Source organism: Papio anubis, chromosome 1, assembly GCF_008728515.1.
Source record: "Papio anubis isolate 15944 chromosome 1, Panubis1.0, whole genome shotgun sequence".
Classification (NCBI taxonomy): Eukaryota; Metazoa; Chordata; class Mammalia; order Primates; family Cercopithecidae; genus Papio; species Papio anubis.
In genome coordinates, this window is record NC_044976.1 from 138,590,773 (window position 1) to 138,615,724 (window position 24,952).

Sequence of the window (24,952 nt, forward strand, 5' to 3'; positions counted from 1 at the left end):
GAAATCCTAAATATTTTTTTAAAAGTCACACTCAGAGCATTTTGAGTGAAGAAAGTAAGGATTCAATAATTTTATTCCTGGCCAAATTATTTGTAATATGTGGAGGCAGCATAAAGATATTCTTATATATGGGCATGGAAAACATAACTTTTACAGAAGAAAATTACATGAACATATGTTCCATTCAACCAAGTGATAAATTTAAAACACAAGACTGGCGAAATCACATCTGAAAGTATTTGTGGATCCTTTCTTGCTGGATTTAGATCCCAATCATAGTAACTCAGTCCAATTATGTGTCTACCGTGAGCAACCATGCCGTCATCTCATCACTTTCTCTTCTGCTAATGTGCCTTTTCCAGCACTAGGAGGTGTGGTTTTGAGCCGTATGTATCACCCCGTAATTGTGATGGTATCCCTTGTCATCCCTGATAGGCAGCAAGAACAATGACTGCTGCTGTTCTGTCCCAGCAGATGCAAACAATAGAAAACGATTAACATGTACAATGTTATGCCAGGAGAATTACTGAACTCAGCATCCTTTTTTTTTTTCTTTTTTTTTTTTTGATCTTCCATTAATGGGCCAGATAATAATAAGGAACTCGAATGGTGATTTTTATACATCTTGAGTGGTAAAAAATTTTTATTTTTGTTTATTTTTGTTTATTTATTTATTTATTTGAGACAGAGTCTTCCTCTGTTGCCAGGCTGGAGTGCAGTGGCATCATCACGGCTCACTGCAACCTCCACTTCCCGGATTTAGGCGATCCTCCCACCTCAGCCTCCCAAGTAGCTGGGACTACAGGCCTACGCAACCATGCCCGGCTAATTTTTGTATTTTTTGTAAAGATGGGGTTTTGCCGTGTTGCCCAGGCTGTTCTCAAACTCCTGAGCTCAAGTGATTCACCCACCTTGGCCTCCCAAGGTGTTGGGATTACAGGCATGAGCCCCTGCGCCTGGCTGTTTTTGATTTTTAAAAAGCAAAAAAATGCCAATAAGCAATTATGATGTCATTAGCCTCTGTTAATATAATCTTCCATCTAAAACATGTGTACATTCTTATACTAACTATTCCTTTTTTTTTTTTTTTTTTTTTTTTTTGAGACAGAGTTTCGCTCTTGTTGCCAGGCTGCAGTGCAATGGTGTGATCTCTGCTCACTGTAACCTCCACCTCCCAGGTTCAAATAATTCTCTTGCCTCAGCCTCCAGAGAAGCTGGAATTACAGGTGCACACCACCATACCCGGCTAATTTTTTGTATAAAGTAGAGATGGGGTTTCAGCATGTTGGCCAGGCTGGTCTTGAACTCCTGACCTCAGGCGATCTGCCTGCCCTGGCCTCTCAAAGTGCTGGGATTACAGGCGTGAACCACTGTGCCTGGCCCATTAATTATTCTTTAAAAAGAATATAAGTTATGTGATCTTGACTATGTAATTTATACATACACATACTAATGCCTGCATGTTAATAAAGGGAGCTTGAGAAAGTGAGACAAGCATGAGTCTTATTTTCCAAGCAGCAGAAATTCTCTCTCGGGAAATATTTCCTCTTGCTAGAAGTATCTTGATGAGCCTTAGGGTGAATGGTGACAGTGCAATTGGTAGTTGTGATTTTTCCAACCATGTGGCTTTTGTTTTGCTGAGTGGGGGATACAACATGAGGTGGCAGTTGAATTGCTCCAAAGCATAGAAAGGATTGGGGAGGCAAAAAAGGAGAATAATATTACCATAGCTAATACGCCTTATGTGCCAGACACTGCCGTAAGCATTGTTTAAGTACTAACAATTCTGCAAGGTAGATGCCATTATTATCCGCACTTGACAAATGAGGAAACTGAGACCCAGAGAAGTTAAGTCGCTCATCCAAAGTCTGACAGCTAGTAAGTAGCAGAACTTGGGGATCAAACCAAGCAATTCTGGCACATGAATCTGTGCTCACAGCCATCAGAGCTAGGGGTAAAAGAGTGAGGAGAATGTGGATACGTTTCTGATGGATAGGCTGTGATGTGGATTCTCTTTCATGTCTTGCAATAAAATCTTTTATAAAATATTCAGGTGTCCTTCATATGTTCTAAAGTTGAATTTGTTTTGTGGGTTACAGTAAAATGCCAAGTATGGGGTGTGTGTGTGTGTGTGTGTGTGTGTACAAACAGAATGTAAGAATGCAGTTGAATCTGTGTAATTTTTTTCTCCTTTGCATTTTGATTTTCCGTAATACTCTATGGCTGAATGTATACTTTTACAATCAGAAAAAAATTATTTCTTAAAAATAAATATACTGAATTTTGTATTTGCCATATGATGAGAGCATTTAAAATATTCATAGCAAATAGCCTGGAACAAAACTCATAAAATGTAAGCAATGGTTATAACTAGATGGAAAAACTAGGGGTGATTTCTTTCTTTCCTTTCTTTACTAAATTTTCTAATATTTTTACAATGACCAGATTCCAATTTTGAAATTAAAAAAAAACATAATTTTAAATAAAATCAAGGATAATTTTAGATGCAATGACTAATGGGACATTATCAAAGTGAAGTGGCATGAAGACAGTGGGTTTTAGAAAACGTTCTCTGACGGTACCAGAATTGACCAGAACAAGGTGAGAAGCCAATGATTGGAATACCAAAGGTCCCCCCCTTTCAGCCTTGTCAGCTTTCTAGCCACAACAGGATATCCACGGCTTACTGATGTATTCAACAAATGATTATGGAACAACAGCCCTGGGCCAACCATGGGCCAGGTACAACAAACAAGGAGGAGTTTAGACTGAGTGGGGAAGATAAGCACTAAACAAGTAAACCAATGACTACACAGCTAATTTCAGATGATGGTACAGGATGTGAAGGGGAATAAATATGACACTGACCAGAAAATAGGTATTGGGGCACTGGCGAAGGAGGGTTTTGCTTTAGATAAGGGGCACAGGGAATTAAGGTTTTAGCTGAAGCCTAAAGGATAAGAAGGAGTTGCCCAGGCATTCCAGGCAGTAGGCACTGCAGGGACACAGGCTGGGAAGAGGGAATAGAAGTGATAAGAGGGATATGGGAATTGAGCAGGAGGCAGTCACATATGGTCTTTCAGGCCATGCAAAGGAGTCCTTATTGTATTCCAAGTGCAAGTAGAAGCCACTGGGAGGTTTTAATAATGGAATGACACAATCTGAATTATGCATTAAAAGGTCACTCTGACTGCTCGTGGAGAATGAGTTGAAGAGGAGGAAGAGAAGTTCTGGGGAGACCAGTTAGGAGGTCAGCATGATTGCTGGTGACAGATGATGAGGCCTGACTATGGCAGACTCTGGAAAATGTGACTCAGCTTCCTGTCTTTCAAGAACGTGTCCAGCAGTTGCCTCCTCCCTGAGGCTTTTCCTGACCCTTCCCAGGGGGCTTTGTGACACCAGGGATCACCTCCTATTGCAACTGTAGCACTGTATAGCACTCACTGTGTGTATGTCCATCTCATCCTTATAAACAGTCAGTCTTCTTAAACTTCTCACTGGTGCCTAGCACAGTAGCTTGCCCTTAGCGATAAGCAACAACTAGGGTATTGAGTGCCTATAACCTGCCAGACTCCCACTAAGCAATGTACATACTGTGATGGTTCATTTTACATATCAACTTAACTGGGTTAAGGGATACCCAGATAGCTGGCAAAGCATTATTTCCGGGTATGTCTGTGAGGGTGTTTCTGGACGAGATTGGCATTTGAATCCACAGGCTGAGTGAGGAAGATCTGCCCTCACCCGGTGTGACAAGGCACCATCCAATCCATTGAGGGCCTGGATAGAACAAAAAGGCAGAGGAAGGCAAATTCTTGCTTTCTCTCTTCTGGAGCTGGGATGCCCTTCTTCTCCTGCCCTTGGACATCAGGCTCTAAGAACTGCACCCGCAGCCCTCCAGGTTCTCAGGCCTTTGGCCTGAGACTGAGAGTTAGACTGTTGCCTCCCCAGGTTCTCAGCTCTTTGGGCTTCTCTGGGGCTCCAGCTTGCAGACAGCATATTGTGGGGAATTCTCAGCCTCCATAATTGTGTGAGGCAATTCCCCTAATAAATTCTCTCTCATCTGTATAACTATCTGTCTCTCTATCTCGATTTCTCTGTTTATCCTATTGTTTCTGTTTCTCTGGAGAACCCTGACTAATACACATTTATTGCATTATTTTAATCCTGTTAACAGCTTGATAGGTAGATATTTGTATTAGGCCATTCTTGCATTGCTGTAAAGAAATACCTGAGGCTGTGTAATTTATAAAGAAAAGAAGTTTAATTGGCTCACAGTTCCGCAACCATACAGGAAGCATGGCACCGGCCTCTGCTCTACTTCCTGGTAAGTTCCTCATTTCATCTGAGACCTCAGCAGCCTGGACTTCCCTGTCCTTATCACTATCAGCATTTTGGTCACAACCATTTAACCAGTTTCTAAGAAGTTCCAAACTTGCCCTCATCTCTCTTCTTCTGAGACCTCCAAACTCTTCCAATCTTGGCCTGTTACCCAGTTACAAAGTGGCTTCCACTTTTTCGGGTATTTTTATAGCAATGGCCCACTCCTTAGCACCAATTTTCTGTATTAGGCCATTCTCGCATTGCTATAAAGAAATACTTGAGACTGGGTAACTTATAGAGAAAAGGTTTAATTGGCTCCCACTTCTGCAAGCTGTACAAACATAGTGCCAGCATCTGCTCAGCTTCTGGGGAAAGCCTCTGAGAGCTTTTACTCATGGCGGAAGGTGAAGCAGGAGCAGGTTCCTCACGTGGTGAAAGCAGGAGCAAGAGCGAGAGTAGAGAGGGAGGTGCCACACTTTACAACAGCCAGATCTCAGAAGAATTCACTCACTATCATGAGGACAGCAACGCGCCGTGAGAGATCAGCCCCCATGACCCAAACATCTTTCACCAGGCCCCTCCTCCAGATTTGTGGATTACAATTCAGCATGAGATTTGGGTGGAGACAAATTTCCAAACCATATGAGTATTATTCTTTCCACTTTACAGATCAAAAACTGAGGTTTAGAGACAATGAAAAATTCATCAATGTCACATAGATAGTAAGTAAAAGAGCATGGGCTTTGAATGCAGGTCTAGCAGGCTCTCAAGCTCAGGTCACTATTGAGCAGGGCATCAATAAACAGGTGTTAAGTGAACAAATGAAGAGATAAGGACCTGCACTAGGGCATGGTGGATGAGACTAGAAATAAAGAACTGGCTACAAGAGAAAGCTCAAAGGAAAGTCTGGATAAACCTTTGTATCTATTAACTGTGGGCAGTGAGCAGTCATTCAAGACAGCCTCAACATGGCCCCACCTTAAGACTGGAAGCACACAGGGACCTCCAGGTCATGGAAGTGGGCAGGGGAGCTAATTTCAGAGAGAAAATTATATTTCTGGATCTCCTGAAGAGCTGTGATAAAAAAGGTCAGGAAAAAAGGGAGAAGACAGCTTAGAGGAGATGGCCATCCACTTGGTCAAACTCTTTCCAGGTCAAGCGGATTAAAAACAAAAACGTTTTTTATTACAGTGTGGTTTCTGAGGAACCCAAATCGCAATACCACCTGAGGTTATTTTGCAACTTGATTACTTAAAAGGGCATCAAGTCTGAGTGAAGTGAGGTCATGGAGCCCATTTCTACCCCATCCGCTCTCCTCCTGACAGCCACAGGGAGGAGATGGCACAAAACCATGAGGCAGATTTCCCCCAAGACCCAGGCACCTGAAGGCTCCTGAGACAGATGGTAGCTCATCTAATAGGGGAGCCTCTCTCCAACGTGCCACCAGAACATAACTGCACTCCAGTTATATGGTTTTCTGTTCTTGGACATTGCCCTGCAGGGAGCTATGTTTTAACCTTATAAGCACCCCATGGGGAGATCATGAGGGTTGGTAGAAAATGTGTGACATATAGGTCTCACCAGGCCCTCTTCATGATTTTTCAGAGACATGTTCCCTCACTCAAATGCAGCAACAACTTGACAGAAGATGAAAATGGAGAGAGAAGAAAACAATTCATGTTCGTCGCATAAGTGGAGAAAAAGCGAAAAAGAGAATCACTCACTTTCTGATTACTGGAGTTGCCAGGCAGCACAATGAAGCATTGCTAGTAGAAAAGTGCCTGTACCCTCTGCCATCACACGCCTCCCTTGGGACCAGAGCCCCTGGCCCACTAGAAAGTCTGAAGAATGCACGACTCTGTAATGGTATCTTGGCAGTGCTGCAGCTATGCCTGCAACTGTGATTTCAGATACGTGGCTCACAGAGAGGTGGACTTGCATTGCTTCAACAGCTGGGCACTCATGAACAATGTAAAAGGCACTCTACCTTGATGGGGGCTATGGAGGAGGAGGGGTAGGGAGAGTGGAAACAAAAATGTCCAGGAAGGGCAAACAGTGGTTCATACCTAGCCTATAATCCCAGTATTTGGGGAGGCTGACGCGGGGAGATTGCTTGCATTCAGGAGTTCAAGAGTAGCCTGGGCAACATAGCGAGACCTCATCTCTACTAAAAATTAAAAAAAATTAGCTGAGCATGGTAGTGCTTGCCTGCAGTCCCAGCTACTTGGGAGGCTGAGTGAAGAGGGAGGATGGCTTGAGATCATATATATATATATATATCCTCCAGAAAGAAGCAACCAGATCAGTTTCCAGGAAGTGAAAATCTTTGCTTTGGTAAAAAAAGAAAGGAAATTTTTTTAAAAGGAGAGAAAAAAGGGGTGGAGGATGGGAAAAGAGAAGGAAGAGAAGAAGGAAGCAATTGACATCCAACAGCGGATATTTCCACAATAACAGAAGGTTGAAATCTAGCCCTGAACAAAATGGACATCAATTCACCTAAGCGGAGTGTGAGCAAAGCCAAGCAGCTATTTTCTTTCCTAACCTAGGGTATTGGCCAAAGGATTCTTCTGAGATTCAGTTACAAAACCGGAATTACACTGCTTTTGTCATATACCTGAGTCCTCCAACTGTTTCACACTCTCAAGTAATTGACAGTCCTGAGGAGCTCTAAAATAACCGTGCCAAGAGGCTATTAGAAACATTCACTCTTCAGATCTGAGGCCAGCGGTAGACAAGGCCATCCCAGCTGTCCTCTCTGTGGGCTCCTTTTCCATGGAGTACAGCCAACTGGCCCTGGAGGAGGGACAACCACAGTCACCCACAGGTTCTTCCAGGGCTTTCAAATTACATGACTTATCAGTGGCACCACAGAACCCCAGAAGCCTGAAGCTGCCACAAAGAATGTCTACTCCTGACATCCCCAAAGCATGGTTCCCATGGGCATGATGAAGAGCCAGGAGTCTTCGCCCTTCTTTTGGTCTCTCCTTTGGTCAACACTTATTGAGCATTCATCATGTGTCATACCCAGAGCCAGGGATGGAAGGAAGGAAGGAAGGAAGGAAGGAAGGAAGGAAGGAAGGAAGGAAGGAAGGAAGGAAAGAAAAGAAAAGAAAACTCTGGAAAGAGTCCTGCTTTCTTGGAGCTCACAGCCTGGCAGGGACAGTGAACAGGATCAAATTTAGATTCAAGGTGAAAAGCATAGCCAATGACATGAATGAGGTGCTACGGCAGCACAGGGTGGAAGTCGAGATTGATTTGAGCCACATGTGCCAGGTAACAAAGTGAAGGAGGCTTTTTTAAATCCAGGCAGAAGGACAACGGGTTAGGGAAGGTATGTCATAATCCTATTTTAAAGGCTTCACACGATCTCTGTCACCCACTCTACCCTTAGGTCATTGATGACCTGCTATATTTATTTTCTCCTATTGCATAAAAAAAACAAGAAATTTATTGACATAAAAGAATAGCCATTTATTATCTCACAGTTACAAGGGGTCAGGAATCCAGGCATAGTGTAGCTGGGGTCTCTGCTCAGAGTCTCACAGGTTGAAATCAGGGTGTTTGCTGGGCTGAATTTCTTGTGGAGCTTGGGGTTGTTGGCAGAAACCAGTTCTTGCAGCTGTAGAAATGACATCCTATTTGATCATTGCTGCTTGGTGAGAGTCACTCTTAGCCTTTGAAGGGGGCCACATGGCCAGGACCTGAAGTAAATAGTTCATAACATGGCCATTTGCTTCTTTGAGGCCAGCCGTGAATTGCTAGACAGCCTGCTCGAATGGAGTCTTACATAACAGCACCTAATCAAGGGAGTAATGATCCCATTATAGTCACAGATCCCACCCATAAAAATGGAGAGGGGTGCCAAAGACGGGAATCTCGAAGGCCATCTCAGAATCATGTCTGGAAACCAGCAACTTGTCGCATCCAATGGGGAAACTTCACTCCTTTTGGTATTTGACTCTAGAAGAGTTGGCACCGTTGACCACTCCCACCTTGAAATTCATTCAATGACTCCAGTTCCTCTCTTTTGATATTTCTCCTGTTTTTTTCTTTCTACATTCTTTGGTTCTTTTTTTCTCTGTTTTGTAATTTTTCAAATGTGAAATATATTACACATATATAAAAGTGCATCAAATATAACTGCACATTGTCATGAACAATCATAAAGCAAACCCTTATGTAACTATTCCCTAGGCCAAGAAACAGAACATTCCCCCACCCTGAAAAGACCCCTGGGCCTTTTTCCCCATAATGCTTCCTTCCTTTGGCCACCCTGACTTCTGCAATAATCATTTTCTTGATCTTTTAAAATTGTTTCATCACCTACTTATGTGTGCCTAAACAATATAATTTAGCTTCACCTGTTTCTGAATTTTATATAAATAAAGTAACATTTACCTATTCTTTTGAGTCTTCATTCTTTTGCTGAACATATGTTTGTATGTTTCATCCATGTTGCTGGATAGCCTTTCCAATGTCTAATGCTCCATTATATGACCATTATTGATCAGCAATTTATTTATCCATTCTACTTGAAATTTTTTTATTTTTAATTTTTATTTTTTATTTTTTAGAGTTTGGCTCTCACTATGCTGCCCAGGCTGGAGGGAAGTGGCTATCCCTAGGTGTGATCATTGCACACTACAATCTTGAACTCCTGGGCTCACGCCTGTGACACTGAGCCCAACCCAGCTTATCCATTCTACTTTTGATGGACATTTGAGGGATCTCTAGTTTGGTGATTTGTATTAGTTATCTATTGCTGTGTGGCAAATCATGCCAAAACATAATGGATTAAAACACCATGTATTATGTGACAGTTTCTGTAGATTGAGACTCCAGGCATGGCCTGGCTGGGTCCTCTGGCTCTGGTCTCTCACAAGACTGTAATCAAGGTGTTAGCTGGGGCTATGGTCTCATCTTAAGGCTTGAGCAGGGGGTGATTCAATGCTAAATTCACTCAAGTGATTGAGTGGTTGTTGGCCAGAACCATTTTCTCATAGGCTGTTAGACTGATGGCTTCAGTCCCACACCAGTTGTTGGCAGGAGGCCTCCCTTGAGTCCTTGCCATATGGGTCCTTCCATAGGGCAGCTGACAATGTAGCAGCCAGCTTCATGACAGCAAGCAAGCAAGAGGGCCAGAGAGAGAGTGTGAGCAAGGCAGAAGTCACATCCTTTTGTAATCTAATCTCAGAAGTGATATCCCATCAATTTTGTCATGCTCTATTTGTTAGAAGAAGTCCCTAGGTCCAGTTCACACTTAAGGAGAGAAGATTACAGAAAGGCATGAATACCAGGAAGCAGAAATCTTAGGGAGCCATCATAGAAGCTGTCTAGTACAAAGGATATAACAAACAATGCTGCCTTACAGATTTCTGTATGTATATTGTGATATATGCATATCAGGTTATGCACCTAGGCATGGAGTTTCTAGATCTTAGGGCATGTGAATCCTCAACTTTCCATGACAATGCCAAACTTTTCCCAAGTGGTTCCACAAATTCACATTCCCACTAGCAACAAGTGAGAATTCTGTTTGCTCCATATCATCACCAACACTTTTTATTATCAGACATTTTATTTTTGGCAGTATGATTTATGTAATACGTGATGTATTATAGCTTTAATTTGCATTTCTAAGATTACTAGTGAGGTTTGGCACTTTTTCATCTATTCATGGGTCATCTTGTATTTCCTCTTTTATGAAGTATCTGCCTGAATCTTTTGTCCATTTTTCTTTTGACTTTTCTTTCTGATTTGTATGAGTTCTGAAGATAATCTGGTGCTTGGGCTGTGGCAGTTACATGTGTTGCAAGCATCTTCTCCGGTTTTGTTTCCTATCTTTTTATTCTTTTAAATATGTCTTTTGATGAACACAAGATCTTCATTTTAAGGCAGTTGAATTTATCAATCTTTTCCTTTATGAACTCTTGGACTAAGCCTGTCTTCTGGCTATTGTTTTCCACCTATGTCTCCAGCTGTCCACCCCTCTTGATCCCCCACTATTGTCTCCATATAAACATCTTTTCTATGCTCTGGACACATGACTTCAACTGCTCACTTGATGGCTCCACCTCCATATCCCACAGTCAGTCCAACACCAATTTACCCCAAACTGAACTCAACCCTCCAAGTTCACCTTCCACCATGCTACCACCCCAACTTGTATTTCCTAACTCCATGACTGACACAACTATCCACCAATCACAAAGCCAGTGTCTTGTGAATTTGCCCTGACTGCTCTTTCTCTTATAAGGATCCAGTGTTTCTGATTCTATGATCTAAACCTTGCCCCATTCTGTCTTCTCCTCTACATCTCCAGTGTCAGAATGTAAGTTCCATGAGATCAGGGACCTTGTCCAGCTTGTTCATTACCACAATATCAGTAGGGGATAGTGCTTAACAGCATGAATTTTAGAGCCCAATTACCTGATTCAAATCTTGACTCCATCAATTATTAGCTATCTAAGGAAGTGGAAGTTACATGACCTCTTCTCCCTCAGTTTCCCCATTGGTAAAATGGGGGATGATGATAGTACTGATTCATAGGGTTGTGGTAAGGGTTGAATCAGTTCATGCATGTATAGTACTTAGAAAAGAACAGGGCATATGGTAAGCACTCAATAAATATTGACTACTAATATTATACCCTACCACCTAGCATGGGGTAGGGTATAATATTAAGCATCAAAATATATTTTAAGCATCAAAAAATATTTATCATCAAACAACTAAGCATCAAATAATATATATCAACAGAAATGAATGAATGCCATTCCTCTAATTTAGACTCTTATTATCTTTGCTTAGACATTTGCAGTAGCCTCCTAACTGGGCTTACTTTCTGCTAACCATCCCATTCCCTTTTTCATTCATTCTACACACTACCATTAAGGTTATAACTTCTTGTATCTAAACATGAAGGTGTGGTGCCACTCCATTGCTTAACACCAAGCAGTGGATCCCCAAGCGCTATGGGGAGCCAGAGCATAGTCCAAACTCCTCAATAGAACACATGTGCACGAACATGTGATCTGGCAATTGCCTATCTCTTTACCCACCTCCATCCTTCACACAACCTGCACTCCATTTACCAAACCACTGGCAGTTCCCCAAATGAGTCACATTCCTTTATTCCTCCCCTGCCCAGAATGCCCTCCCTCTGTCCTGTCCAGGTGACAAAGTCATCTTTTTCTTTTTTGCCAAGTCCCAGATGTAGGCACTTCCAGGCAGAGTTAGATACATTTATTATTGCAGCATTTATCAAATTACACTGTAACCATTTATTTACATGTCCACCCCCACTCCCCCAGGCTGCAAGCTCCTGAGAGCCAGATCGTATTTAGATTTGTATTTCTGGCAAGAAGCACAAGGGCTATGGAAGCTTAATATCAATTTGCTGAATGGATGGTTAGTTTTAAGAAGTACCTAATAAACCTTGGTATTTGTATTTCCTTAAATACTTGTTTTGGTTGCTACCTTTCTTAATAGAAATAGTCACTACTGCTTATGTTTACAAGTTTATTGGGTTCTAATTTTATCCTTTAAGATAAAAATTGCTAATATAATTCATTCATTCATGCATTCATCAATAAATATTTATCAGGAGACATTTGTCAGATACTGATTTGAAGTGAACAAATTAGACATGGCCCCTACCCTCATGAGGCTTACAGTCTATTAAATCTATTAAGTATGAAGGACAGACTGACCTTGAACCAATAAACAGGTCCATGTAAAATCATAAATTGAAATGAGAGTTGTGAAGGAAAACAACAGGTTATAAAGAGAAAGAATAATGGAAGGGACCTAATTTAGATAGAAGACTTAGGGAAGTTCTCTTTGAAGAAGTTACATTAGAGGGAACACTAAAAGGTGGGTAGGAGTGAGCCACACAAAGTCATGGAGAAAGAGCATTCCAGGCAGAAGAAACAGCATGCGTGAAGACCTTAGGCAAGCGGAAGGCAGCTGCTGAGGCTGGAGCCTGGGAGTTGGGGACTGGGAGCAGACAAACCTAGAGAAGTTGTCAGGGGCTAGACAATGGGGTTTTGACCTAGAATATAAATTTCGTTTGTAGTTCATAGGGAAGACATTGAAGGTTGAACATATGGGAATGACAGGAACCTCTGGCAGGGCTCTGCCTGTGAGCACCACATAGCACTCTGAGGATGTGTGCGCTACTCTAGGTTTCAGTGGAGAAAAAAGCAAGTGACAACCCTTCTGTCCCTGCTAAGTAAAAGCTTTGATCACCAGCCCCTTCCCCTGAATATACTGGAGAAAAATAATGGAAGTGCATTTCAAGGGCCGCATGTGAGAAGATCCTAAGCTGTCCTGGCTGTTCAGGTAGAAGTTGTCATCTTCCTCAATGATTTCGGCTGTTGGAAGACATGGCCAGGCAGACAGAATCTAAAAGTTCTTCCAGGTGTGACATGAGTCCCTGGAGGTCAGTGACAGAAAACAGTGTCCAAAGCCAGATGCCACCCTGGGAAGGGGGGCTTTGGAAGCTCCTGGGAGGCCATAACACCGCCTGGAAAGCTCCAGTCTCCCACATATTTGCAAAGCTCCATGATAAGCCAGGCCCCTGCTAGTCTTGCAGCGTCCACCTATGATGCAGAATAAACAGTGCCACCCGTCAAGCTGTCTCCAACCTTGCCCTCGGTTCCACTACCAAAAGAGGGAACCTTGCTGGGCTTGCCCCAGCAAGGTGTTATTTATGTTAAGCTAGGGCCACCGTGGCTTTCAGCTCTTACTGCTTTCAAGGTGCCCTTACAGACCTTCCCACTGCCCCCTGCATATGCCAGAGTGTGAACACCCCCCTCCCTCTCCACAGCCCCCGCAGTAGGGTTCGGGTGGGCGGGGAAGTGGTTTCATCCCTCTATATGCAGCCCTTGGAGACCTACTTAGGCAATTTGTCACTCAGGCTTCAAGCTGCCAGCCGAGGAGGGGAGCTGAGAAGACTCTATAATGAGATCTTTGTGCTGTAATTAAGTGCCAGGCTTTGTTTTACACCTATCTTTCCCGCCTTGCCCGATTCCACTGCCAAGCTCCTCCAGGCAGTGAGTGGGGAGTGTCAGCAGCTCTGTGATTACACCCCAAGTGGCAGGTGGCAGGGAGCTCCTCCGCCTGCAGTCTGCACCCCACCCCCAGGCTTCCCCCACCACTAGTCTTAACTCAAGACAGTGTATTTCTGTCCTTGAACTAGATTTCACCCCAGAAAGTCCCTCCACCGCTTTCTCATAAGGCTACCTCCTTTTAACCCTATGGTTGCAGGGCCTCTGGGGTGTCCATTTCTTTCTTTTGACACGTTCCTTTTCCTGAAAGTTTCAGCAAACCCCATAGGCAGAGGGGGTGTGAAAAAGGAAAAGAGAAGTTAGGGCAAAAGGAGCACTGTTCTTATAGGACAGGAAGGGTCTGTCTTCTCTCTTGGGTCCTCCACACAAAATCGGAGCTTCCAAACACCCCGGCTCCCAAACATATGCAGTAGATTCTGCTGGCAAGAATGTGTCACTGTGATCTTCACATTTTAGCCTGAAGTTTAGCCTAGCTGAAGAAGCACCGGATTGGCAGTCGGAGAACATGGGATGGTCCTTCTGTTTGGCCTGGCTGTGCTTTCGGACAACACTTCAGGTCTTCGGCCTGAGTTTCCTTCTCTGCACGATGAGGAGAGAATGGGAAGGGGCAATGCTGGCCTGTGTGATCTCGATGGACATTGTGGGAGTCTGCAGAGACCGAAGCAAAACCTCCGCCTCTTCTCCCCGGGCCTCGCCTCTCACAGCCCTGGGAGAAAATCCTTCCCTGTGCTGGGGCGTGGCCGAGACGGGGGCGTGGCCTCGCCGGTGGGCGGGCCCTTCTGTGGGCGGGGCCGCGGGGCTTTGCACGGGCGCAGCTTCTGCGGCCGGGAGTAGCCAGACGAGGCGCGGGCGGCGCGGGGAGGCGTCCCAGAGGTGAGCGCCCTGCAGCGGCAGGGGACGGGCCGGGGGCCCTAAGTCGTAGGCGGCGCGGGGCGGGGACGCGGCTGCCTGCGGCGGTCGGACGCCTCTCCGCCCTCCCCCCGTCTGTCCCGGTCTATTTTCCAATCTATGTCCAACTCGCGCCGCGTCACTAGGCGGCGCTCTCTGCCCCGCGGCACCCGCGAGACGTGGGGTCTGTCGGCCCGGGGACGGCGTGAGGGTGTCATGTGGGTGCCCTGTGCCCGACAGGTTGGAGACGAGGAGATCTCGGCAGTGACAAAGTCACCCACATCCTCTCCTTGAAACAGAGCGGGTCCCTCTTGTGCTGTCTCACTGTCACTCTCGCCTCTACCCTGTGGAAGAGGCAGGTGGCTTGTCCTCACTTTCTTCCTTGGAAAAGGGAGACAGAGGGCCACCTCCAGCAAGGCCGTAGAAATCCCAGAAAGTCACTGAGCTGCTCAACAAAAGGCCCTAAACACCCCACCCCACAGCACCAGGCAGTGCACCCTGGCCAAGACTCCGTGGTAAATATTGCCGCCTTTATGTTGAGAGGGGAAAAAAAAAAAAAGCCTGCCCGTGAAGATCATCGCCCAGTGGCCACGCTCCTGTGAAAACACAATTGGAAAACCATGTCCTAAGGGGCGAGGGTGGGTCTGGGACCATGCTGTGGCTTGGGTGACTGATGGTCGCGGGAGTGAGGGTGCTGCCCTGGGAAGGCGCTGAGGCCCTGTTGGGTGGGAATCGATGGCTGCGACTTTCTCCGGGAGGAGGGAGAGCGGTGTTGTTACCTAGTGTTAGGAGCACGTCCGTCCAGCACCGTGAATTGCCAACAAGCAGAGTAACTCCAGTGTCCTTCAGATACTGTTGCTGAGCAGTGACCTAATCAATGAGATGCTCTGTTTGGACGGCAGGTACATCTGTAATGCTGCCCTCTTGCTCAGTGCCTGAAAGAGGCATTGGTGACTCCCCGCTAATGCTAGGGGTAGCTACCCTGCCGGAGCAGTCAGGCTCTTGCAGGGCCTGTGTGGTTTCATCAGTTTTCTCCTGCATTTACCCATCCCCTCTGAATTCTGAAAAGTGTGTCCAAGATCTCTTGGACTCCTTGACTCACTTCATCCTTGTTCCTGTGGGCAGAAAACAATTCCCAGTGTGTCATGCACAGCCAGTCAGAAGGGAAGCCCTGGAGCAGAGCCCTGGGAAAAGTTCTGTGGAGCTAGATGCTAATTATTCAGTTACTGGATTGTGAGGAAATTCCAGGGGAGGTCCCAGAGGAGGGACCGGGCTAAAGCTAATTACCAAGCAGTACAAAAATTATATATATATATACACGCACTTTTTTTTCTTTTTTTGAGACAGAGTCTCGCTCTGCCGCCCAGGCTGGAGTGCAGTGGCGCCATCTCAGCTCACAGAAACCACTGCCTCCCAGGTTCAAGCATTCTCTTGCCTCAGCCTCCCAAGTAGCTGGGATTACAGATGCCTACCACCATGCCTGGCTAATTTTTGTATTTTTAGTAGAAACGGGGTTTCACCATGTTGGTCAGGCTGATCTCCAGCTGCTGACCTCAGGTGATCCGCCTGCCTTAGCCTCCCAAAGTGCTGGGATTACAGGTGTGAGCCACTGCACTGGGCCAAAAATAATCTAAATTTCAACAGTCAGTATGACCATGTCTGTGCATATGGGCCTAATTATCAGTCTGACTGATTCTTCCTTCCAAAATGATGGCAGAGGATCACCTCTTTGGACATTTACAGCTCTGAGCAAAGCAAAAAGCATGTAGGTGCCATTGTCGGAATGTAAAATCAGCCCTGCCAGGTTTTTGATGTTGTTCCTGAGGAGGAAGCACCTCTCTGGAGGAAGGTGTTTCCAGAACAGTGCCTCCGTTGTTCATTCCTGTGCATCAGGAAGTTTGGCTCTGCTGAGTGTTGAAAGCAAAACTCTCCTGTTTGTTTGTTTCTGTATGCTGACAGACTCAGACAGCAGACAGCACTGCAGTGTCCAGTTACTGCACTCAGATATGTTTGTTTCACTCCTAACATTGTGGGAAAGAATGCAGAAGGCAGATCCAAAGCTTCCATCAGATTTCCCGAAGCTTGAGTGATTCCCAGCCTTGGTCCTTTAATGTGTGAGCCACAGCGTATAGTGTCTTCAGCGTATAGTGTCTCTGGGACAAACCCAAGTTTGAGGCACAGTCCCTGCTGTCCAGAAGTTCCTAGGTCTAAGTGGGACAACAAAACCAGCACCTGTGAAACAATTAGAGAGCAATTAAGTGCGAAAGTATGTGGCAGCATCTGCTAGCTCAAAGAAGACAGCTAGTGTGGACTGACTGGGAAAGGAAGAGAGAGCTTCACAGACCTCGCTGGTGTTCAGCTTGACTTAAGAATGACCATCAAGGGCTGGGCCAGGCCCAGGAAAGGAAGCATGAGGATATATGAAACTCACAATAACCAAAGGCACTTGCTGCCCAGAGCCAATCCAAATTCCTGCCTTCCAGGAATTCTGGCTGTGGGTCCTGCCACTCTCTTCCTGCACCCAGTCATACTGCCCTTCTTATAGCATTCTAACCATGGCTTTTTTTTTTTTTCTTTTTTTTTTTTTTTTCTGAGATAGAGTCTCACTCTGTCACCCAGGCTGGAGTGCATTCGTGTGATCTTGGCTCACTGCAACCTCCGCCTCCTGGGTTCAAGTAATTCTCCTGCCTCAGCCTCCCGAGTAGCTGGGACTACAGTCACGTACCACCATGCCCAGCTAATTTTTGTATTTTTAGTAGAGACGGGAGTTCACTATGTTGGCCAGTCTGGTCTTGAACTCCTGACCTCAGGTGATCCCTCTGCCTTGGCCTCCCAAAGTGCTGGGATTACAGGCATGAGCCACTGCGCCCGGCCTGACCATGCGTTTTTTGTGTGCCTCCTTCACTTTATGCCTACTCTCCTAGGCTCAAAATGCTCTGCTGAGCAATCCTCTACAGTTTTTAAGAAGCAGCTCAAATGACACCTTCTCCAGTGAAGACTTCCCTGGCAGGCCCCTATCCGAGTTTTTGAGCAGAATTGGAGGATTTTTCCTTTGTCCTCCATTAGTCCTTGCATAGACCTCTTTGAAGCTCTGTATTGTCCATAGGAGTTAAGGGGTCTTTGACCCACTCACTGAAGCAGAGCTGTGTCTCACTTACCTAGGGCTCCCCTGAGCCAAATTTGGTGTCTGGCACATAAGAGGCATTTGATAAATGATTCTTGATTGAAATTCAAGTCCTTATAGGTAACGGTGAAGTGCCCCACCAACTTGGAGTAGAAGGCATGGGTTATGTGTTATAGAGAGTCTCAGATTAGATAAATTACATGGAGCCAATTCCCAGAGGCCTTGAGGAGTCTGAGTGCAATGCAGTGGTGGTGCTCAAAACTCATAGCACCCCCTATTGCCTTCACTGTAGAATTCTGCCCCCAGCATGTCCTCTTTAGCCTCATCTTCCCCCAGCTCCCACCTTGAACCCACAAATCTACCTTCTGAGCCACTCCAGCCCCAGGTAGCTCCCCAGGCCTGGGCTGTCTCTTCTCCTTTGTCCGTGCTGTTTGGCAGCCTTGACCAGGAATGTCTACTGCTCTCCCCAGCTAAGTCCTGATCATTAAGACTCCAGATCTGAATCCTCTATGTGCAGAGGCCCCTCACGCTGGGTTTTCAAGTTCTCTGTGCTCCGTAGCACCCTGCACAGCCTCTAACAGCATTTACCACACCCTCTTATGGCTGCTGTTTACTTGACCATCTCCCTGCTGGTTAGCTCCCTGAAGGCAGGGATTGGGTTAATCCTTGATATATCCCCCATCAGCTAATGTTGTTCCTAGGAGATGGTGTCGCACTGGATGGCAGGCTGAAACAGGGTGGTAAAAATATCAAAAGAAGGACAAATCTAGAGACATCTGGAAGGGGAAAACTAGAATTTGGTGATTAGTTATATAAAAAGAGTGTATTAGTCTGTCCTCAGACTGCTAATAAAGATATACCTGAGTCTGAATGATTAATAAAGGAAAGAAGTTTAATTGACTCACAGTTCCACATGGTTGGGGAGGCCTCACAATCATTGTGGAAGGCAAGGAGGAGCAAAGTCACATCTTACATGGCAGCAGCCAAGACAGCATGTGCAGGGGAACTCCCATTTATAAAACCATCAAATCTCTTGAGACTTATTCATTATCACAAGAACAGCACGGGAAAGACCTGCCTCCATGATTCAATTACCTCGCACTGAGTTCCTCCCACAACACGTGGGAATTATGGGAGCTACAATTCAAGATGAGATTTGGGTGGGGACACAGCCAAACCATATCAAAGAGTAAGGGACAAGGTTCCTTAAAACCTATGAGGCAGGCGGAGATGGTGTCCTACAGGGGTAGGATTCCCTGGCCTGGGGAGAGGTCTGCTTATATGTCTCTGAGTACTATGCAAAAATGTTTTTGTTTCCTGGAGGATTTTCAAAATTCAAAATATTAAGTCACTTTGAGACATGTTGAGTCTGATGACAAAATGGAAATGTTCTAGAGTCAACTGAAACACACCTTTGAGTACAGGTGAGGTTGGGCCTAGAGAAAGATTTTGGGAGCTTAGTGGTGACAGTTTAACTTGTGAAAGCAAATGTGGTCACTGAGGGAAGAAGCCTAAAGCAGAGAATAAGGTCTTGGGGAAACCTGGAAGCCATGGGAGTTGGAAAAAGAAAAGGATCTGTTGGAAAATAGAATGACAGAAAGATAGAGAAAAAATCAAGGAAGCCAAAGGAAGAGATATTTCAAGAAGAAATATGTGGCCAAAACTGCCCAATGCTAAAAAACCAAAAAATAAAACACCAAACCACACACACACACACACCACTAGGAGATTCAAAAAAGAAAAGAGGCTAGGTACAGTGGTTCATGCCTGTAATACCTTGGGAGGCCAAGGCAGGAGGATTGTTTGAAACCAAGAGTTCAAGACCAGTCTGGGCAGCATAGTGAGACAGCCCCCTACACACACACACAAATTATCTGAGCATGGTGGCGCATTCCTATAGCTCCAGCTATTCCAGAAGCTGAGGTGGGAGGATCACTTGAACCCAGGAGTTCAAGGCTGCAGTGAGCTCCGATCGTACCACTTCACTCCAGTCTGGGTGATGCAATGAGACCTGGTCTTAAAAAAAAAAAAAAAAAAAGACCTGAGGAGGTTAAAGAGAGGCTAGTTACTGAGTTACTGGGCAGTGGAAATGTTGGGTGGAGTTTTTAGACTTCTTGTCTGAGGAATTTGGCCGTAAAAGAAAGAAGGAAGGAATGATCTGCTCAAGAGAAGACGTTCTGTTTGTTTTATGGTAAGAGAGATCTGCCTGCCTTTGATCACACTAGGGAAGGAGCTCATTTATGCTAAAGGAATATGGATAAATATTTATATTGTTCACATTGGTTATATTTCATTTAAACCTTCCTATCCTGCTTTCCCCTCCCCTGCAAGTGTCCCATAGAACTTTCTTTCTGGGGAATTGCCAAAGTCATGGTATTGCTAAATCCAGTGACAGGGTGTTGCAACACTGAAATGATTTGTTCTCACCTCACTGGCCTGTAATAAGCTTCTCTCAAACGCCTCCAAACAACTTTCCTTCCTAATAGTGCTAGTCAGGCATTTTCTGTTTTACTGTGCACAAATTAATAACACCAGCAATAACAGCAAATGCATAGATAGCACTTAACTCTGAGCTAGAGACTCTTCTGAGTACCTGTGAGGAGTAAATGGTGAACCAGTATTCAAGCTCAACATATCTGTCTTCAGGGTCCATGCACTTAAAGCACTATGCTAAATTCAAGATAAATAAGTTTGTATTTTACCATAGATTGATGTTCATGTTCCTGACACTACTATAACATTCATAGTCCTGATGCTACTGACAACGTGGCTTGTCCACAGTCACCAAACCAGGCATCTCTCTGGACCCAGGTTCACTGTGGGTTGAACTAGCTTTAATAGTCAATAAGGCCAGGGACAGTGGCACACGCCTGTAATCCCAGCACTTTGGGATGCTGAGACGGGCAAATCTCTTGATCCCAGGAGTTCGAGACCAGCCTGGGCAACATGGCGAGACCTGCTTCTACAGAAAATAGAAAAATTAGCTGGGCATGGTAGCATGTGCCTGTAGCCCCAGCTACTTGGGAAGCTGAGGTGGGAGGATCACCTGACCCGGGGGAGTTCGAGGCTGCACCATGATCACGCCACTGCACTCTAACTGGGGTGACAGAGTGAGACTCTGTCTCAAAAAAAAAAAAAAAAGAAATTAAAAAATAGTAAATAATTTGATAGTCAACAAGTAATCTGCCACATGCAAAGTATTGCAAGGGGCCAAAAAATATAAGCTATGTGTCCCATCTCATTTACTCTTCATAACCATCCCATTTTATAGTCAGGGAAACTGTCTGGATTTGAACTCAGAAGACCATAATAAAGGCAGAATCGAAAGCCACTTTTAGTCCTGAGTTTCTCGGGTCTGAGATTCCTCCTCATCTTGGTCAGCGATTTAACTAGGTTCGGATAGTTTCAAGACTACCTTTTATTTTCTTTCCCAACCTGTGAACCAAAAGGGTAGTGAGTATGAATCTCTAGTATGCACAGATGTGCAAAAAATACTACCTCTCCTCTATTTTCTAGATACTAATATTGGTTTAGAGCCTTCATCTCATCTGGCTGGCATCCATAGAAACCACCCCAGGTTGTGTCACTGTGTCACAATTTCAGATCTTTTATGCATTGCCAAGATCCCAGGGGCATGGGTGCAGGTGTCTCCTGCTCCCCGATCTGGTCCACTCGGGTTACCACTGAATGCACTCTTGTGCCTGTCTTGCCTAGCAAGTCCCCACTGCTTCCAGACCACATAGCTAACACTGGGGTCCTGCCAGAGTCCTGTCTTCCTGGGACCCACAGGCTTCTTTTCCCTTCCTGTCTTCCTGTTTCTAGAAGCATGCCTCTCTGCTTCTACCCATCAGCACCCCCCACCCCTCTTCCCCCAACTTGGCAAAGCCTTGTGTCCCAACCTAAGGCCCTGTTTGGGAAATCGAAGCCAGAAGAACCTGCAAGCTATTCCTGGAAGGGTTCTGACATGTACCTGCCCTGGGCCAATGACTAGGGAGCTGGCTCCAGAGGTGGAGGTGAGCCTAGGAAAGTAGAAATACAAGGAGAGGGGAAAAAAAAGTTGTCTAATCTCAAAATATCTAGCCACAGACACAAGATCCTCTGAGGGTAATTTCTTGAGGGGGGAAAAAGTTGCTATTTAAAGCTAGGATATATGTGGATGCATTTTTTTCATTGGTACATTAATAACATCATTTTCCACTATGTGTCTTCAAGATCTGGTGTAACAGGCTTGTAAATTTGCCAGAATGAAGAAGGAATGTTCTGCTCCAGGGAGGATTGGCTCTGGTCTGTGATTGCTGTCATGATGATACTGAGCAAGTTTCCTTAGATAACTTTAGAGTTAACAAGGATGTAAAAATGCTTCCATTTCAGACTCACCGTTATACATACGCAGAAACTGAGGACAACGAAAGTTAGACTTGTCTAGGATACCCAGATACCCAGACTGTAGCTGAAGGAGGATTAGAACTGAGATTTACCCTCTCCCAGCCCGGCACTTTTGCCATGGTCTCATTTATCTTGGAAGTAACCACCACTAGCAAGTTGGAGCCAAATCAACTAGCTGACTCCCTGCCCTGACTCAGAATGGAGCACAGCCACCCTGGGCAGCCTGCCCAGGCAGATTCCACATGCAATAAACCTCCTTTAGGTCCCAGGACACTGGGCACAGGGTGGGGACCTGTGCTTCCAGCGGGGATACGCTCCCCAGCCTCACCTGTCCCTGCTTACAGTCCCTCAGGCAACACCAGTGAAATCGCTTCCTCTCAGGGCGTCTTCATCCTGGCCTGAGTGCCCCCCACCTTTCCCTCTCAGCCTCTTAAGGGTTCACCTTGCATCAGGGGGTGTCTCCAGCAGCTGCATGGTGCATTGGATTTTATCTGCCTGGGAAACTTTCTCTTGATGCCTTTGCTAGCCCAGCACAGACTACACATCCCTCTCAGAACAGTTCTCAAGTGTTTGATACTCTCTCTTCATATTCCTATTCCGTGTCTAACCAATCAGTTTAATAGGGTTCCTAGTCCCCGGGCACCATCCCCACCACAACTGTTTCCAATTTACATCACAATCCAAATGATTTTTGCAGCGCTTAGCAGATTGTCTGTGTCATTACTTTCAGGGATGCTATATTGGACTTCCCTACTCTCATCTGCTCCAGCTCCCTGACCTTACAGTTGCCCAGCTTTCCTGGCAATTGACTTTGCTCATCAATACACAGGATTTAGCTGAGTAGCATCCAGGGAGGATGTCGGAGCCTCAGATGTTAATTTTGTAATTGAGAATATTGGCGCTGTCTGAACCTGGAGACAGGTAGACAGGTAGGAATGTTCACTTTGTAGACGAGCTACCTTTTCCCGACGATTTTAAATGTTATGCTAGTTGTTCGTTTTTAATATCACTCAGACAAAATGATGTCTTTCAATCAGATGCTTTAAAATTGTGTGATAAAGAGTTATAATGTGCTGACAACAGGGAAGCCATTCTGTACCTAAACCATGTGGGTTTTCAACATAACTAGTTTCAGAATATCAGCGCCTTTGCTTGCTGCTGTTTTTGTTGTTTTCTGATGCTGGGAATTACCACCTAAAGATAGTAAAGAAAACAGAGGAAGCTTTCCGGTAATTTCCCACTCATGCTAAAGAAACACAAAATCTCCGCAGTGCCTTGAGAAATTTCCTTTCCCTCTCTCACTTTCCACTTCAGTGGTGTTCTAAAGGGAAGGCGTTTCTGGTGCGGGGTAGTTGCGTAAATGATGGCTGCCTACTTCAGCAAGCAAGAACTGTTGGGAGTATTAAGCATGGGTAACTGGATCCTCTGGTTTGGGCACTGGAGGATCCTTGCAAACCGGAAGCAGGCTGTTGCTGCCGGGGTAGGGGGCGGCGGGAGTGGGAGGTAGAAACTATTATTGCTGTGATTTTATAGGCAGTAAACTGATGCTCAGAGAGGTTCAGCACTTGCCCAAGCTCACATACCTACTAAACTGTGGAGCTAGGATTTGAATCTAGCTACAAACTTAGTTGTCATTGAAATGTCTAAATGCACTCTGTTGCGCAAGCGATAGGAACTTCCCAGCGGAGCTCAGCTCAGGGCCGCTTGCAGCTCCTCCCCGCCCCGCTCGACTCTCCCCCGCCGCTCCGCGGGCTCCTCCCCCTCGGTCCCTGCCCCTTGTGCGCCCTCTGCTGGTCTCCAGGGAAAGCGCCTCTCCTGAAACCAGAGACGTAGCTCCCAAGCTGTCCTGTTTCCTTAGCTCCTAGTAAAGCGATATGACCCATTCATCCCCTCCTCCTCAAAGCCTCACATGAATCTTCTTTGAGGCACTCTCTGATGCTTCACTCTTCAGCGCTGAGAAAAATGGGGAGGGGGGAGTGAATGTATTAGTATAGCCCCTTCTCAAAACCAATCGTGCAGCATCTTAGTCATGCCTCATCCTGGAAGAATGAGGCAGCTCACATGGGCATGGGGATAATGTTAGAAATGCAGACTCTCAGGTCCCGCAGCCACAGCCCTGATGAATCAGAATCACCGTTTCAAGGAGGTCCCGGGCCGTTTCAGGTTCCGAGCTCGCTGTGAGACCCTGTGGATGTTTTGCAGCATATTGAATTTTGATTCTGTTTAAAGGTCACAGTGACAACTAAGTTTGCAGCTGGATTCAAATCCGAGCTCCACAATGTAATAAATATGAGATCTTAGACAAGTGCTTAAGCTCTCTGCGTTAATCATCTATAAAATAATGAAAAGCAGTGTAAGTCAACTCTTCAACTTTCAGGACATTGTTCACCCGAAACCCGAAATCCAATAACTGTGCACTGTCTTCTAACACAGCCATAATTTACCTAGATGTACTGCTTAGAAGTCTCACTCTGATGGTGACCTTAGTTCTGTTTGTCCCTGGAGAGCCACCAGACCATTTTGTCTGGAGGTTCTCTGCTCACTGGACAATAGGGACGGTGGAATTGTCCTCATTCTTGTTCATGAGTCTTTAGAAACCAAATGACCCCAGAAATGTCATGGAAGAGATTTTTAGGCCCCAGAGGAACCGAATGACTTAGGCATCCACCTTCTGAACAGAGGCTGGGCCAGAGATTTCTCAAGCTCCCTTCAACCTTGGTGTTCTGTACACCTTGATTTACAAAGTGGTCTTGATCTTTTCCAGTTAAAATTCCATTTAGTAGAGATACACAGAAAGTTTGCAATTCTTCCACAAGAAAACTGCTGTATGGCATAGAAAAATATCTACGTAATTTTTTTGGTTTCTTCTTCTTAATTAGCTTTCCTGTTCTTCCTTAGGAAAACAAAAAGCCCTTTCTCCTGATTCACCAAAAAATAAACTACTGACTGCCATCACTGTGATGAGATTCCTATAGTCTCAAGAACTGAAGTCTTTAAACAACCAGGGGACCCTCTGCCCCTAGAATAAGAACACATTAGAAGTCCCTTCTGCTAGGACAAGGAGGTAAGTGCTTCTGGTAAAAATGTATCATATGTGTGTATTTGTGTGTGTGTGTGTGAGATGCATATACAAATTTATACATATTTGTACATTTATATA

General features: G+C 45.2%; 1 protein-coding gene across 1 annotated transcript in view; it reads left to right on the forward strand.

The window, feature by feature from the left end:
• Nucleotides 1-14,186: 14,186 nt before the first annotated feature.
• Nucleotides 14,187-24,952, forward strand: part of TLR5 (toll like receptor 5) — a 33,309-nt gene continuing 22,543 nt past the window's right edge. The window contains exons 1-2 of the mRNA XM_009186772.3: nucleotides 14,187-14,267; nucleotides 24,691-24,856. The gene's annotated coding sequence lies outside the window, so the exon portion shown is untranslated. The remainder of the gene's footprint in view (nucleotides 14,268-24,690; nucleotides 24,857-24,952) is intronic.